This window comes from Neodiprion lecontei, chromosome 3 (genome assembly GCF_021901455.1).
Source record: "Neodiprion lecontei isolate iyNeoLeco1 chromosome 3, iyNeoLeco1.1, whole genome shotgun sequence".
Lineage (NCBI taxonomy): Eukaryota > Metazoa > Arthropoda > Insecta > Hymenoptera > Diprionidae > Neodiprion > Neodiprion lecontei.
In genome coordinates, this window is record NC_060262.1 from 18,188,397 (window position 1) to 18,201,853 (window position 13,457).

Below are 13,457 nucleotides of genomic sequence, written 5' to 3' on the forward strand. Positions count from 1 at the left end.
CAAAAAGAAAAGGAGCGACCTATTCATCTGTGAACAACAAACAGACAGACAGGATGGATGGACAGCTTCTTTCAATCTCTGCCATGAAGCCATTTCGCCGAAGTATGCCTATAATATCCCAGACGCTGTTCGTGCGATGACACACACTTATCAGGCAAAGCTTAAGCTGAAATTAAATTACAATTACCATCTCCCGAAGCGTCGCAAAACGTTTATATTCGTTGTAGACACAAACCAGCACTGCTATTTCTCAATCCCCTAGAAGCTAAGCTACAGATGATGGGAAAAAATGGAGACAAGCGTCGTGGCGTGGAATAAACGAATTTTGAAGATGAGTGTTATTTAGAAATCTCAACGTTTTCGGTTCTTTTTGGTAATTAGTAGCTCTATTGTTGTACGACTGTGCACGAATACATTTTTTCAACACTGAGTGTGAGAAAGCATGAAAGAGGTATTCATCGAATGATATGAATTGCAATTTTTTATCAACAGTCTTTTATCTACTTGTAACGTCAAGATGGTTAACAGTTTCCTCGTTCAAAATGGCCGAAACGGGTGGCTAGTATTCTATGTAGTCAGAATAACAATGCCTCAGCGCAACATCGCAAACGTTCGACCAATTAATTAGTTTCATTGTTGGTTTTTTAACAACTAGAAATCTTTCCAGCCTTGTATAAGCTGGTGAAGTGACTTAAAAGATCACTTAATCTGAGAAGTCAGAGAGCGAGGAAATCTGTAGTCTGATACTGACCTTCACTTTGTACCGAGTAAGTCGATAAAATTTTCAATCGTTATTACCGAGTGCCTCAGACCAGCTTAGTACTCTTAGGATATTAATTAACCTGGGCAAGTTGAGCAGCAATTATTCAGCCCAATCTAAACTGGAATCGGTCGCTGCAATGAGATGACCACGATTAAAATAATAAATCAGAAACACCGTTACCGTGAATTAACCAATTACCTCGATCAGTAGAACGTTGATTTTCACCGGGAATCAACGCCGACGTCTTATTCGGGTGTTGAAATTCTATAACCGGTGAATTGATCGACAGAGAAAAGTACAAATGAATCCCACTCGACATCTACAGCGTGATTAAGTCTTCGCTACCGATACACCTTTACAACCCAGTTCAATCAACTCTGCGTACAAGTGGGCTACATTCAAAAGCGTCATTGAGTCACAATGGATCGATGACGAATGATCAATTTACGAGCGTGCAAACCAGTTTAGGTATCGTTAACATCGGATGGATTCGAAGTGGTATGTTCGCCGCGGTAGGAGATTAGAAGCGATGATTGAGTCTGACAGATCGCCCCAACTACTCGGGACTTGCGGGGACCTACAGACAGTTGGATCTCAACGCCAACCAAGCAACCACTCGAGATCTTGTTAACTTGGTCAGATCTTTGACGAAAATTCTAGACTTCCTGGAGATGCGGTTAGAAGTATCGAGTATCGGTCTCGGTGACAGCTTCATTTTGCGGCAGGCACCTTTGCAGTTCCTCGGAACCAAGGTCACCTCCTTCAGACCACCCAGAGGCAAATTTGTGCCACGCTTCGATCCTAATCGATGCGGGACGTCAAAACATAGCACAAAAAATCTTGACAGAGGAACGCATTCGATTCAAAGCGTCATAAATATCGTGAATTGGATGGATTCGGAAAATGATTCACGTTAAAACTGGCTTAGGAACAACGCAACTACAGGTCAATTTAATCTGCCGTCTCAATGCAAGGATCGTCGCGGGCTAAATCATATGTATATTATGTATAAAATATGTATATAGATGTTCAATTATTAATTTTATTAAAGTGATTTACCCTGCTCAGGTATAATATATATATACATAGGTATAATATATATATATATTAGGGTGTCCGTTATTTACCAATTTGGTTTATGACTTTGCAGCGCCCCTAAAATTTTTAGTTCGTGAGCTAAAAAAAATATCAGACGCATATAAGTCCTTAATATTGATGTTGAACCGTGGCACAAAGACGATACATTTCCCATTTAAATAACATGGGGTTTTGGCACGTTTTACAATTAATTTTCTTGTTTCTATGCCAGTTCATACATGGCAATGGCAAACAGGTATTTCGTAGAAAATTGAACGCGCTGCAAAAACTTTCTCTTAACTTTTATCGATAAATTTACTTGCTGAAAAGTTATTCAAGCTCAAAGTTAAACTAAAAATAATTTCTTCGTTTTTTTTTTTTTATTTGGACCGAAAAATTGTCATTATTTATGTAAGAATTAATTGTTTATTGCAAAAAATGTCTTTTAACATCGTGTGAAATTTAGTGTAATTTTACAAAAATTAATATATTATGGAAAAAAAATTAATCATACTAGAAATAAGTAAAACTAGTACCAAATTAGTTCAATATAATACAAAATTTTAGATCGGAATTTCTTTTTAATTATTTTTCCTTATCCCGTTTCAATAATTTTGACGGTATGTATATGTATAAGTATTCCAAACAAGAAATACAGAAGTAAACCGTAGATTGTTAACAAGCGTATATCCGCGGTACGTTCATTTCTGCATGACAGCTTCGGATGACCGAGAGTAACCGACTTGTTATTGTAACAATGCAATCGAGACCTCATTACATGCATCCAATAACATTGTCGAGGGGTTCATGTACTAATAATACAAGATTTAAAAATTTTTATTTCAATCAAGACGCTCCTTCATCACCACATTCGCAGTCTTGAAATAAAGTATCAAATCCGGACGTTAGGCCGTCAGAATAGAAATTGCTGAAACAGACATATGGTAACGAGTTATTGTAGTGAACAGTCTTTACAGTAAAATTAATAACACTGGTGATGATAGGAAAATATGGAATACACAAAAAAGTTTTCAATCACATCTTGCCGAACTAAGATCCTTAAATAGGACGTCAGAGAAAGTATCAAACGGACATCTCGATGTTTTATTCGGTTTCATTTGAAGACGCAAATATACCGTCTCTGTGAAAAGCTTCGTTTCAAATCAGAAATCCGTTGAGGCATTCAGTATATGGACAGATACAGATAGAATACTTTTATCACGCCTTAGCCACGATGTGTTGCCGTAAGGCCAGAAAATAGGATGTACAATCAAGACTTGTAACTAGCGTATAAACAATAACTAAGCTAGATATAACTGAGGTTAACACAATTGAAGACGTAAGATCTTAACTTAACCTAGAGTCGTACGTTATAGATATTCAGATTTAGATACGGTCTAGACAACGTGATGCGAGAGTCAGGATCACTGATGAGAAGCGCAGCATTCGTGTCTGGAGGTGTAAAAAACTAATTATTAAGGCGGGTGAACCGCCTTTTGTCTAATAAGGCTTTTATCCATTACGAGATGTGTAGACACCTGGGCTCGAAAGAGCTTTACGTTAGTCATTCAATTCCATTGCCAATCGGCGTGAAATGAAATGAAATTAAATTAAACGCATCCACGAGAGGATGCCTGCATTGCGTTTTGTTCGATTTTCAACCGTGTAAATTTGCTGCACTCGCTGTGGCATCATTCGACTCTTCAATCTGTTAAGCATCCGATGCATCTCACACGTCTATATAGCTTTGCCGCACGGTGGCACAGTTACGTCAATATAAATAAATCTAACGACAATCTAGCACAATGAAAACTCACCGTGCAATCACTGTCCACGTCGAAAGCCGAGAAGAAACAACGAAACCAGCGTTACCAACCTCTCAGACAAATATTTCTTTAAATGACGCCAAAACAAGTCTTTAAATTTATTATTTAAATGGCGCGACGATACATCGAAATATATCGAAAATACCGAAATACATCGTATATTTCATTTTTTCGCTTTATAACATAAATAATTTTCCCAAAAATAAGTAATGATAATTACCGAAAGAGGTAACACAGACGGATTTATATCCTACAATCTGAATTGTAAGTATAAAGATATTAGGAACTTTTACTTATGTAATATGTTTCGATTTTTAATATTTAGGAACACCAGCTTGTCAAATAAGTTTGTTTGAAAATTGCAGACGCTATCTAATTTATGCATATTTTCTCAGGAACCTCACGATTGCTTGACTTTTAGTCAGTTGTTTCGATTTGACAGACCACATTTAGAGATATCGCTATCAGTCTTGAGATTTCGTCTGAGATCTTCAGATTTTCTTCAGATTCCGGCCTAAACGACAAAATGTCCTAATGAAAAAACAATATTGCTTTTTTCTTCAACGGACCCTTAAATTCTTTAGATCTAAAGAAATTTCTTTAGCGTTGACAATCCTGAAAGAAACATCGCAGGCTGAGTAACCGACTGCGGATGCGCGAAATAATTTAGCTTTATTGGTCGGCGAGATTGTACCGCAGCAATTATTTTCTTTGCAAGCTATGCAAGAGAGCTATCTTACTCCAAATGACATGAGATGTAAAACTCTTCCGTGTCAAGTAACGAATTGAAATTAGATTTTTATAAAGACTCATAGCAGTCGTCAGTCAGTTGACAATAATAGTTTTTCTAACCTTCCTAAATCATGGTAACAACTATTTGAAATCACCCGCATACGCAGTCTGACACGCAAGTTGCCAAGTTTCACAATTTCCTCTCGGCATGTTTCGTGCATAATAATATAATCGGGTGAAAGGAGCAAACTATCGGCACGTACTTTGTCTCCATCCTCAAAATGTATTCGACGGCTCCTTACTAGGAGACTACTTCCAGAGTCCGTTAAGGGAATACAATGGAAAGTGCAGTGTATCAACGGTCTGTCAAAATAAATCCATATGCAGGTGCATGCTGTACGCGATTTGTTGTACAACTCACAGTTCCCAACTTTAACGGCTTCCGAATCCCTTATGTGAATAGCATACTCGACCACGGCAAAAAAGGAGAATGATGCGAAATAAGAATCCAATATCTGCGATACGTTTTGCCACGCATATGGCACCAAGGCACGTACATGGGCATAAGGTACGAGTATCGCCTCGCTGGATTAAGCGTCACCTCTGTTCATGCACTTATTGAGAATATGATTACGTCACGGCGAAAATGGCGCACCACCGGAGTAATTCCCTTATCCGAAGATAGACTTTTCACGATCAATCAAACGCAAGAGTTACAGATCTGCTGTTCTGCAGGTGGATGCGATTACAGTGAATTCGCGAATCATCAGATTCTGCGCATATAAAGCGGCCACGTGCAACTTTCGATAAATCGGAACGCCGGAACGAACTCTTTGCACTTGACTGCTGTATTACATCGATTGGAGAGAATTTTAAAATAAAATTACGTAGTAGCAATCAAAATCTTGTAGAACCCAAAAGCGTTTACGGTGAACGATCATTCCTACATCTCTTGCTAAACCTGTACAATAATAATAACAAGAACAGCAACAACAACACATCTATAATCAAATCCACCATGATCTTTTCTAAATATATCTTTAGTAAACGATGAAATTAAACGTTGACTATGAAAAAAAAATCGAAAACGAGTACGACATGAAATGACACCACGTTGAAGCAAAATTATCTGGGGTCTTCTCATACCCCACAGTACCAACTGAAGGTTCAAAGAGAGTTTCTTGGTAGGCAGTGCTCACAAAAACTAGGTTAATCTATCTGTGAATTAAACTCTTAATTAAAAAATTAGATCAAAGTACTTTTTTGTAATTTCATAAAATTTTAAGTCGTCTTTACCTTATGACTCACAAAGTATAGTTCGGACATGAATCGTTCTACTTCCTGCGGATTTATCGTGTAAAAAGTGTCGATAAACGTTGTTTCGAGTACAAAAAGTGCAGTTAAACAATTATGAATCATTTTCCGAATTTCAAAGCTTAGATCAAAGATGAAACTAATATCTTTCAGCCACGTAATTGTTGGTCATTCGCTAATTATTGTCCCTTATCAAAAGCAGCTATTCAGAGTCAACTCGAAAATAAAGCATGAAACGGTGACCACCGCCTTAGAGATAAATAACCGTACCACCTGAATCTAGTTAGACGAAGAGAAGACAACCATTTGCAGAATCGTCAGCAGTGTTATTTATGTCAATTATGGTGAACAGAAAGAAAACAGCATCTCTAAACGTATATAATAGAAATGATTCTGAGAAAATACAAATGACACAGGATGAGAAATTAACACTTTGAATAAAGCTTTTATCCGATTCCAGTGTTTTGGGCTCTGAGAAATCTTACGCTATAGTACAGTTATTACGCGCATTCATTATTCATTGTTAGAAAAAATGTCAGGCAAGTCCAAGAACTAACAAGAAGAGTACCAGAACTTTGGATCACGAAGTCGGCTGACAATGAAACTATCCGGGGATGTTTCTTTGACCCAACGTATGGAGCGTTTAATCTGTAGTTCCCTCTGGGCTTCCTTCCAAAAATTTTCAATTTATACTTCACTATGGCTCTGGAACAACGATACATCCTTTCGTACTTAAATTTATGCGCCTCTCCCATCGAAACTTTAACAGCGGACAATGAAAATTAATATTTATTACAAAAGTCCACAACACGTTTCGTCTATTGCGGTATTTCATCCACCAAAGTCCCAATGAGAGACCCAATAGCTGAAAATCCACGACAGGAGCTTAATATTTTGAACCAAAAAATCATCCTTACAGGCTTTAACAGAATCCGTGATTCGGAGGTCTGATTTTTTCCTTTGTAACGAATTTCTTATATTGGTAGGTCAGGTGCTATAAACGCATAATGGTGATGTAAATCTTATAATTATATAAATAGTTATACAGATCAAATTGGGCAGAAATATTGATGTGAGATGAAATAAAACAAGACAAAAATAAATACTTAAAAATAACTTTTATCTTTCTGAGGCGTCGTACGTTAAAAATAAATGTTTATCCTTCGTGTTGAGTCGTCAGTCCTTATATGATATATATTTCAATTAATCTGGTAATTGGTGTAAGAATTTTCATAAACTTTCCCAACAGCGTTTGAAGGGATTACACAAAACAAATAATGAATAATTAAAATTCCGTCTCGATGCTTATGTGTTAATTCGAATTGTCACATTGATGATTGATGTGAATGACTATACGGATACTGACCGACTGGCTATCCTCGCAGCCTCACGATGATCGACACCGCACGTATATGTGTGAACATTATACATGTGACGTCCAGATCCTCACACCTTACAAGCTGAAAATTCCAAAATTCAATCATTTTGTAAGTGCTGATTATAAAATCTTTCCTTGCATTGTTAACATCTCAGGTTATGTTATTTTATCATTCACGCTTATCAATGGCGCCGAAAACATTGCTGGAAGTTTTTGCAACCGGGTTAATTTTCCATTCTCAACTCTTCGTTCAGACGGTGGTGCCGATTCGTGCCTAAGCAAAACCATCGCATCGCATCCTTAGCGGCAATCGGTAAGCGAGGTATCGCGGTGACGTGTAATGAGTTAAAGTTGCGCAGCTGAGAAGACAGAGACTCGCGCCTGCGTCACGCGCACGTCGTGCCTCGTAATGATAATAAATTGTAATCTGCGTAGTTCCAGTATGCAAATCTAGTCGCGGGGCCGTAGCTCGTCCGGGGGATAGTAAAAACCGTTCGGGTAGGACGTTCTAGAACGTTCGAGGACCGTGTAAAACGGGTGCAAAGCCGAACGCGGTGAAAAACTGCGAGGAAACAAAGAGACAAGGAGACAATGCACCGCCGTGGGTAGGTGCCTCCCTCTCGTTAAACAAGAAAATATATTTCACGAAACGTAATAGCAATGGCGTTGCCATAGACCGTGCCATGCGTTAATTACCATAAAATAGCCTATAATTATTATAAAATACCGTTCGCTGACATTAGTTGCTACAAGGTGCGCTGGCCAAGCTGACCGCCCTATTGTCCTGGCGCGGCGAATAGGAAATAATAATGATCCAGATTTTAGATCAAGGCCTCCTTTCCCTCTCGGTGAAACGTGGTGATTTTCGCTTTGGGTTTTCAAAATCAGGCATTCGTTAATTCAGTCGTAATTTCGAAGAGGGCAACCTCCTCAATGATTTTAGCAATTAGCTGCATGGCTAGTTTTCAGAAAATAAAAGATTTTCTTCTTTATTTAAGCAAACTGAACCGTAAAGTTTGCCTCACGTTCATTGCAATGCATAAAAAAATTGCTACTTATTTTAATTCGGTGGGAATCTACGTGATGATATTCTTGATATCTGATTACTTCTCGCTGCGCAAATGCATTGAATATTGCGGTAAATTTGCTGACGCCGTGTCCGTCCAAGTTGAAACAATTGATCAGTCATGGTTCAGATTTGATTACCACTTCACTGAATTATTTAAGCAAGTCATCATGAAATATCCAATGTTATACATGTCAGGCTTTGTTCCAAGTTCTTTTCACAAAACTGGACAAATTTGCCAGATCATTTTTCTCATCCAGACTGTTCAATGCTACATACTTTTTTTTCAACTACGATCGTTCGGAAAAACTTTTTCCATCCAAGTATCCATATTAATTCAATTCATGAGCCATGGTAAGTACGAGTCTTGGAACGAGAATGAACTGCACATTCGTGCAGATAACTATTTTATTGCTGCCATTGTCATTTGGAGCTACTTGTGACAGTTAAAGGCCTGTCGACAGTAAAATGATATCAAATCTTCATCGCGAACAGTACAGTCGTTTCACTGGAAAACCGGCATACTAACAGCTCCCCGGATTGAAAAACTAAAAACCGAACCACGACTGCTGCATGGAAGATCAAAACACATTAACTGCTTCTGGGTTGCTGCCTTAGCCATATAAAGCTTTCAGTCCAAAGCCTCTCGTCGAACAACTAACTGGTGGTAAGCAACGTGTTTATTAGAAGAAGAAGGCAGGGGGAGCAGCATCTTGGCACAACGGAGCCACTGATTGTTTTACTAATCAGAGATTTAATTACGCGCTTAAGCGTCTGCATGAATGTTGGATCGTTCATCGTTGGATAAGAGAGACTTAACAAGAGGCCGCCACACCGCGTTGACTTCATCATGCCATTTATCAAGCGCGATGAACGTAGCTTGCAGGGAGACTGGTCAAGAGGATCAGTTGCTCTTCTCCGTGTTCTCGCTGTCATTACCGTTGCTATCGGTTGATGCCTGTTGACGACAGGCGATGCACGTCTCGGTCGAAGGAAAGATCATGGGTTGCGCCATAGCCAAGCCAACGCGAGCTGGGTCGTTGGCCCGTTGGTCTTGTACTAAACTTGGAGTTGTGAGTCCATTAGTGCACCTGGTATAGAATTCTGTGTCATGAGCAGGAGTGGGCTCGTTTCTTCGAGTACGAATTGCTCGTTGGACTTGAAGTTCCGCAGCCGAAGCAGGAAGCTGTGAACTTAATCCGAAAGATAGTACATGTAGCAATTACGACAGCGTCAAAGATAGAGCAAAGTGCTCCAGTCGGCCAAGAATGGCAATGGTATGAGTCTGGTCAAGGAAAGAAGTCGCGGTGAAATATGTCCTTTTATCGCATTCTTCACAGGGTGGAAAAAAATCCCGGAGACGTGTATTGAGATTGGCAAAACTACTTTCCGAATACAATTTCAATCGCCATTGCTAGCTTCACACGTTTAACCACTTGGGCGACTTTCCGCGATGCTTTAGATGCTCTTTAATCCAGAAATCAAGTATATCAAGTGATCGCAATCTTTCTGCCATTGGAAATTGAACGGAATTTCTGATTTGTTTTTTTTTTCGTGGAATATAAATGTGTTTATGATGTGTAAACCTTTGTCCACTGCAGAATATTAAAAAATTGATCCAAATATGACAAGACAAAAATCTCTTGTCCCATTTTCGAAATTGCAGACCGGATGCAGAAAAACGAAGAAAAACGGACAACTTGCGTGAGTAATTTTTTTTTTCACTTGCATGGACGCAACTTTTTTTGCCATGATAAATTTAATATTTTGCATATTTTCCATACGCAATACACCAGCATAACTGATAAGCTGTAAATGTACATAGAAACCCGGAACGAAGGCTTATTTCCTGTTTTTCGCAAACTGACTCGATACGTCAACCTGTAATTTATAGCTTCATTCTTTCCTACATGGACCTTCAAACATTCGTTCATTGTTTTGATCGTTTCGGCAAAGTGCTCGAAACGAACAGATCGTGTAAATATTATCATGCTAATGTCTCATCCTCTCCAGCTATGAATACGTGGAAAAAAAAACACTACCATGTTTTATTCACGACTCAACTTCATTTTCAGTCGACAATCAACGTTCTGCGATTTCTCTTGTGGAAGAAACACGGAATTTTGTTTTCCGAATAGACTGCACGCACGTAGACCATCGTAATTCGAACATTTCGTGAGTCAATTTTTGGACTGAGATCTCATTAGGCAAAAGTCTGCTCAATATTCGCCTTCAAACGTTGTTTCAACGAACTGTGTAACCCAGCGGAAAGCTCAACGAGTATCACGAAAAGCATGAAGAGAATAAGAAAGATGTGTTTATCATGAACGTACCGTTTGGCTTTCATCTTGCATTTCATTAATATATTCATCAGTTTTTAATCAGTTGATTAACTTTCAATAAATTACTCGATTCAACGACGAACGCATTAAATTTTATAAATCAACAGTTATATCAAGTGTAGAGGACAAGTGTAACTCATTTTGATTGTCGTGAAGAAAATAACAATTGTTATGGGTATTGATTAGCATGCTGATTTAATTTTTGTTCTACATGGAATCCGCAAGTAATCCTAACCTTGTTAATTATTCCGACAAATTTAGTCTGGAATTGCGTCACGTCCACATACTTGAATCCATTGTATCTCCCATTTTGTCTCTCATACATTTGTTCCGAAGATAAAAATATGAGCACAAAGCGATGATCCCTGCACCGTGATATCTACATCACATCCAAATTACCCAACGCTAGTTCTGATGATGAATTCTTCTGTAACGGTGAAAGAAATCAATCAATAAAGAACGCATCTGCAAATATAAGGCATATCAAAACGAGATTAACTTATTAAATGATCTCTCTTTAGAAATGAATGATTCGGCCATTTACGGTACAACCAATATGGGACTAATGACAAAATTAATACCTGTGGAGCGATGAACGGTATCGGTTTTTATAACAGCGACACTGATGTTAATTGCTATGATATATCCTATGCAAAGCTATTCAACTACATTTTGACTACATGTATTCATTATAATTCTATTTGTAACCAATGTACCCCCAATATCCTTTACTTTTCTCCTGTGCGAATCATTTGTCATTTGCACAAACCAAGAGGTTAAAGGCAAATTTTAATAATCTATCTACCTACGCTAAAAATTTTTATTGACTAGAACAGTGAGCTTTCTCAGGCTGAAGACTTTTTTAATGGTTCCTTCTCATCTCTTAACTTTTGATTCAGATTCTGCGACTCCCATTCATCCTCTCGTTCATCAGTAATTGATCCAAACCTGCAAAGTCTTAGCCGGGCAACGTAGCTTGTAGAACTGATGACCTTTGTCCTCTTAACGTACGGGATGCCTCGTCACATCTCGTTGTTAGGGACGCGCAGTTTAAGCCGGAATGATCAGTCTTAATTATTCCCTGCCCACGCCGGTATGCAGGCATGAATGTGCTGCACGTAGAGTACGTCGCTCGGACGAAATCGTGGATCGTGGATCGTGGATCGCGAGAATCGAGGACGCGATCTCGTCTGATTTTATCAGCGGACAACTCTCTCCTCGGCAATAAGGCAGAGAGCGAAGTGAGAAGAATGTCGGCACGAGTTGATGTCAGTGGGGATGGACTGGCGGACCGAGGAACGCTGCAAGGTTGCATCATCCCAGCACTAAATTCATCCCGGGTAACGAGACGCCGAGACGAATTGAGCGAAAGTGATCGAATGGTCACGGGGTGACAAGCGGGAGAAGCATAACACGATCGGAGGGATCGCAGGGCAATCAACATCTTTAATTCGAATCTCGGTACGCATCCACCTAGATCTTCTGTACCGGATCCGATGTACCTTCTCGACGTGGAACATTCGGAGAAGAAATTATACCGTAGCGTAAGTTTCCCCTGATAACGAGATGTCTTTTATCCTCCATGAAAAAACTGAGATTTTATAGTTTCGATAAATTTATTGAAAGTTTTAAGATTTACTTTTTCAACTTTTCATTTCCACTTGGTTGAAGTCTTCCACAAGTGTTGCGTTGTTAGAGGTGGTCATAGTCAATATTTACTGATCGCTTTAAATGCAGTGCTGCTTTGATAATGGTGAAAATAAGGGACATTCTGCTTACAAAATTCGTTGGAAAGTGAAGTGGTTAAAGACTGATTAAAATATCCTCTTCCGAATATTCTACTTACAGCCAACTTAAATGGTACATTAATTACGAGGAATTTTATCGGTGAAAAATTGATCAAATGAAAAAACAATCATCTACGAGAGTTGTCCGTTTTTCTTCATTTTTTTTTCACATAATATGTCGCTTTACAGGTTTTTACATATAGTGAATTTCCGCCTCTGATTTTAGTCACGGATGATATCGATTGAGACAAGAAAAAGTGTCATTCTTTTTCAAACACCTGATTTTTCCATCTAGCGAAGCATCGCTTTTGTGAATTATCACGAAACCATGTTAAATTTAATACTAATTGTACACCAATATAGGTTTTAAAACTGATAATATGTCACATTTTATATTCTGTTGAAACAACGGTAATCATGAAAATATTTCTTGATAAAGGATGGTAAAAAAATTCCATTGGTTTTTTCGGCGAATTATACATTTAACTCAAATGGTAATCGCCAACCAAGGTTTCGCGTAACGAGATGTATACAGAGATATGGAGAAGATCTTGCAAAATTTCATCTCACAATAATTCAAAACGATTTAAAAGAATTTCGTATTTCTCGAGCTCGCTCGAAAATTCCATACATGGGCTCTTATAATAATTCGTAAGCAACCCGTCGCAGCTCCGTTACGTCAGCAACGAAACATACTTCAACTGAGCTGTCAACGACGTAGGCTAATTTGGAAACGAAGCTCGGTTCGTTTCATCTGTACAACAATCAGCGTATCATTGTCCACGCCCACCGTTAATTAATTATTTATTTCGCATAAATACCTTGGCATGCGCGCAGAGTGATCTATATAATACAACCCGCTAATGAGTCTAAAAAAATTTGAGATTTTATGCAAAGAGCGAAAAGCCCACTACTTACTTGTATCATTTATCAGATTTTTTACCCTATACGAAACGCCCAGCGAGACTGTGCGCCTTATTTCCGTCAACTCAGGTAAGAAAAAAAAGATTCATGAACAATTCTCGACAGATAATGATCATACCATTTGAATATAAATCTTTTCTATTTTATAATTTGGCTACACGCCCTCTCTCGCTCTCTCTCTCTCTCTCTCTCTCTCTCTCTATCGATCTATGTATCTCTTCCTTCTACATCTCTCTGGTTGCCGGACG

At 38.6% G+C, this 13,457-nt stretch overlaps 2 long non-coding RNA genes across 2 annotated transcripts; both read right to left on the bottom strand.

Annotated features, from left to right (window-relative positions):
• Positions 1-2,389: 2,389 nt before the first annotated feature.
• LOC124293573 lies at positions 2,390-8,930 on the bottom strand. The gene is made up of 3 exons (XR_006903438.1): positions 8,436-8,930; positions 7,079-7,172; positions 2,390-2,768 (listed from the first exon to the last, which is right to left on the bottom strand). It is a non-coding gene; the product is annotated as an uncharacterized LOC124293573 (long non-coding RNA).
• Positions 8,931-9,028: 98 nt separating this feature from the next.
• On the bottom strand, positions 9,029-11,715 carry LOC124293575. The gene is made up of 3 exons (XR_006903440.1): positions 11,447-11,715; positions 10,734-10,925; positions 9,029-9,349 (listed from the first exon to the last, which is right to left on the bottom strand). It is a non-coding gene; the product is annotated as an uncharacterized LOC124293575 (long non-coding RNA).
• Between the last annotated feature and the right edge of the window lie 1,742 nt (positions 11,716-13,457).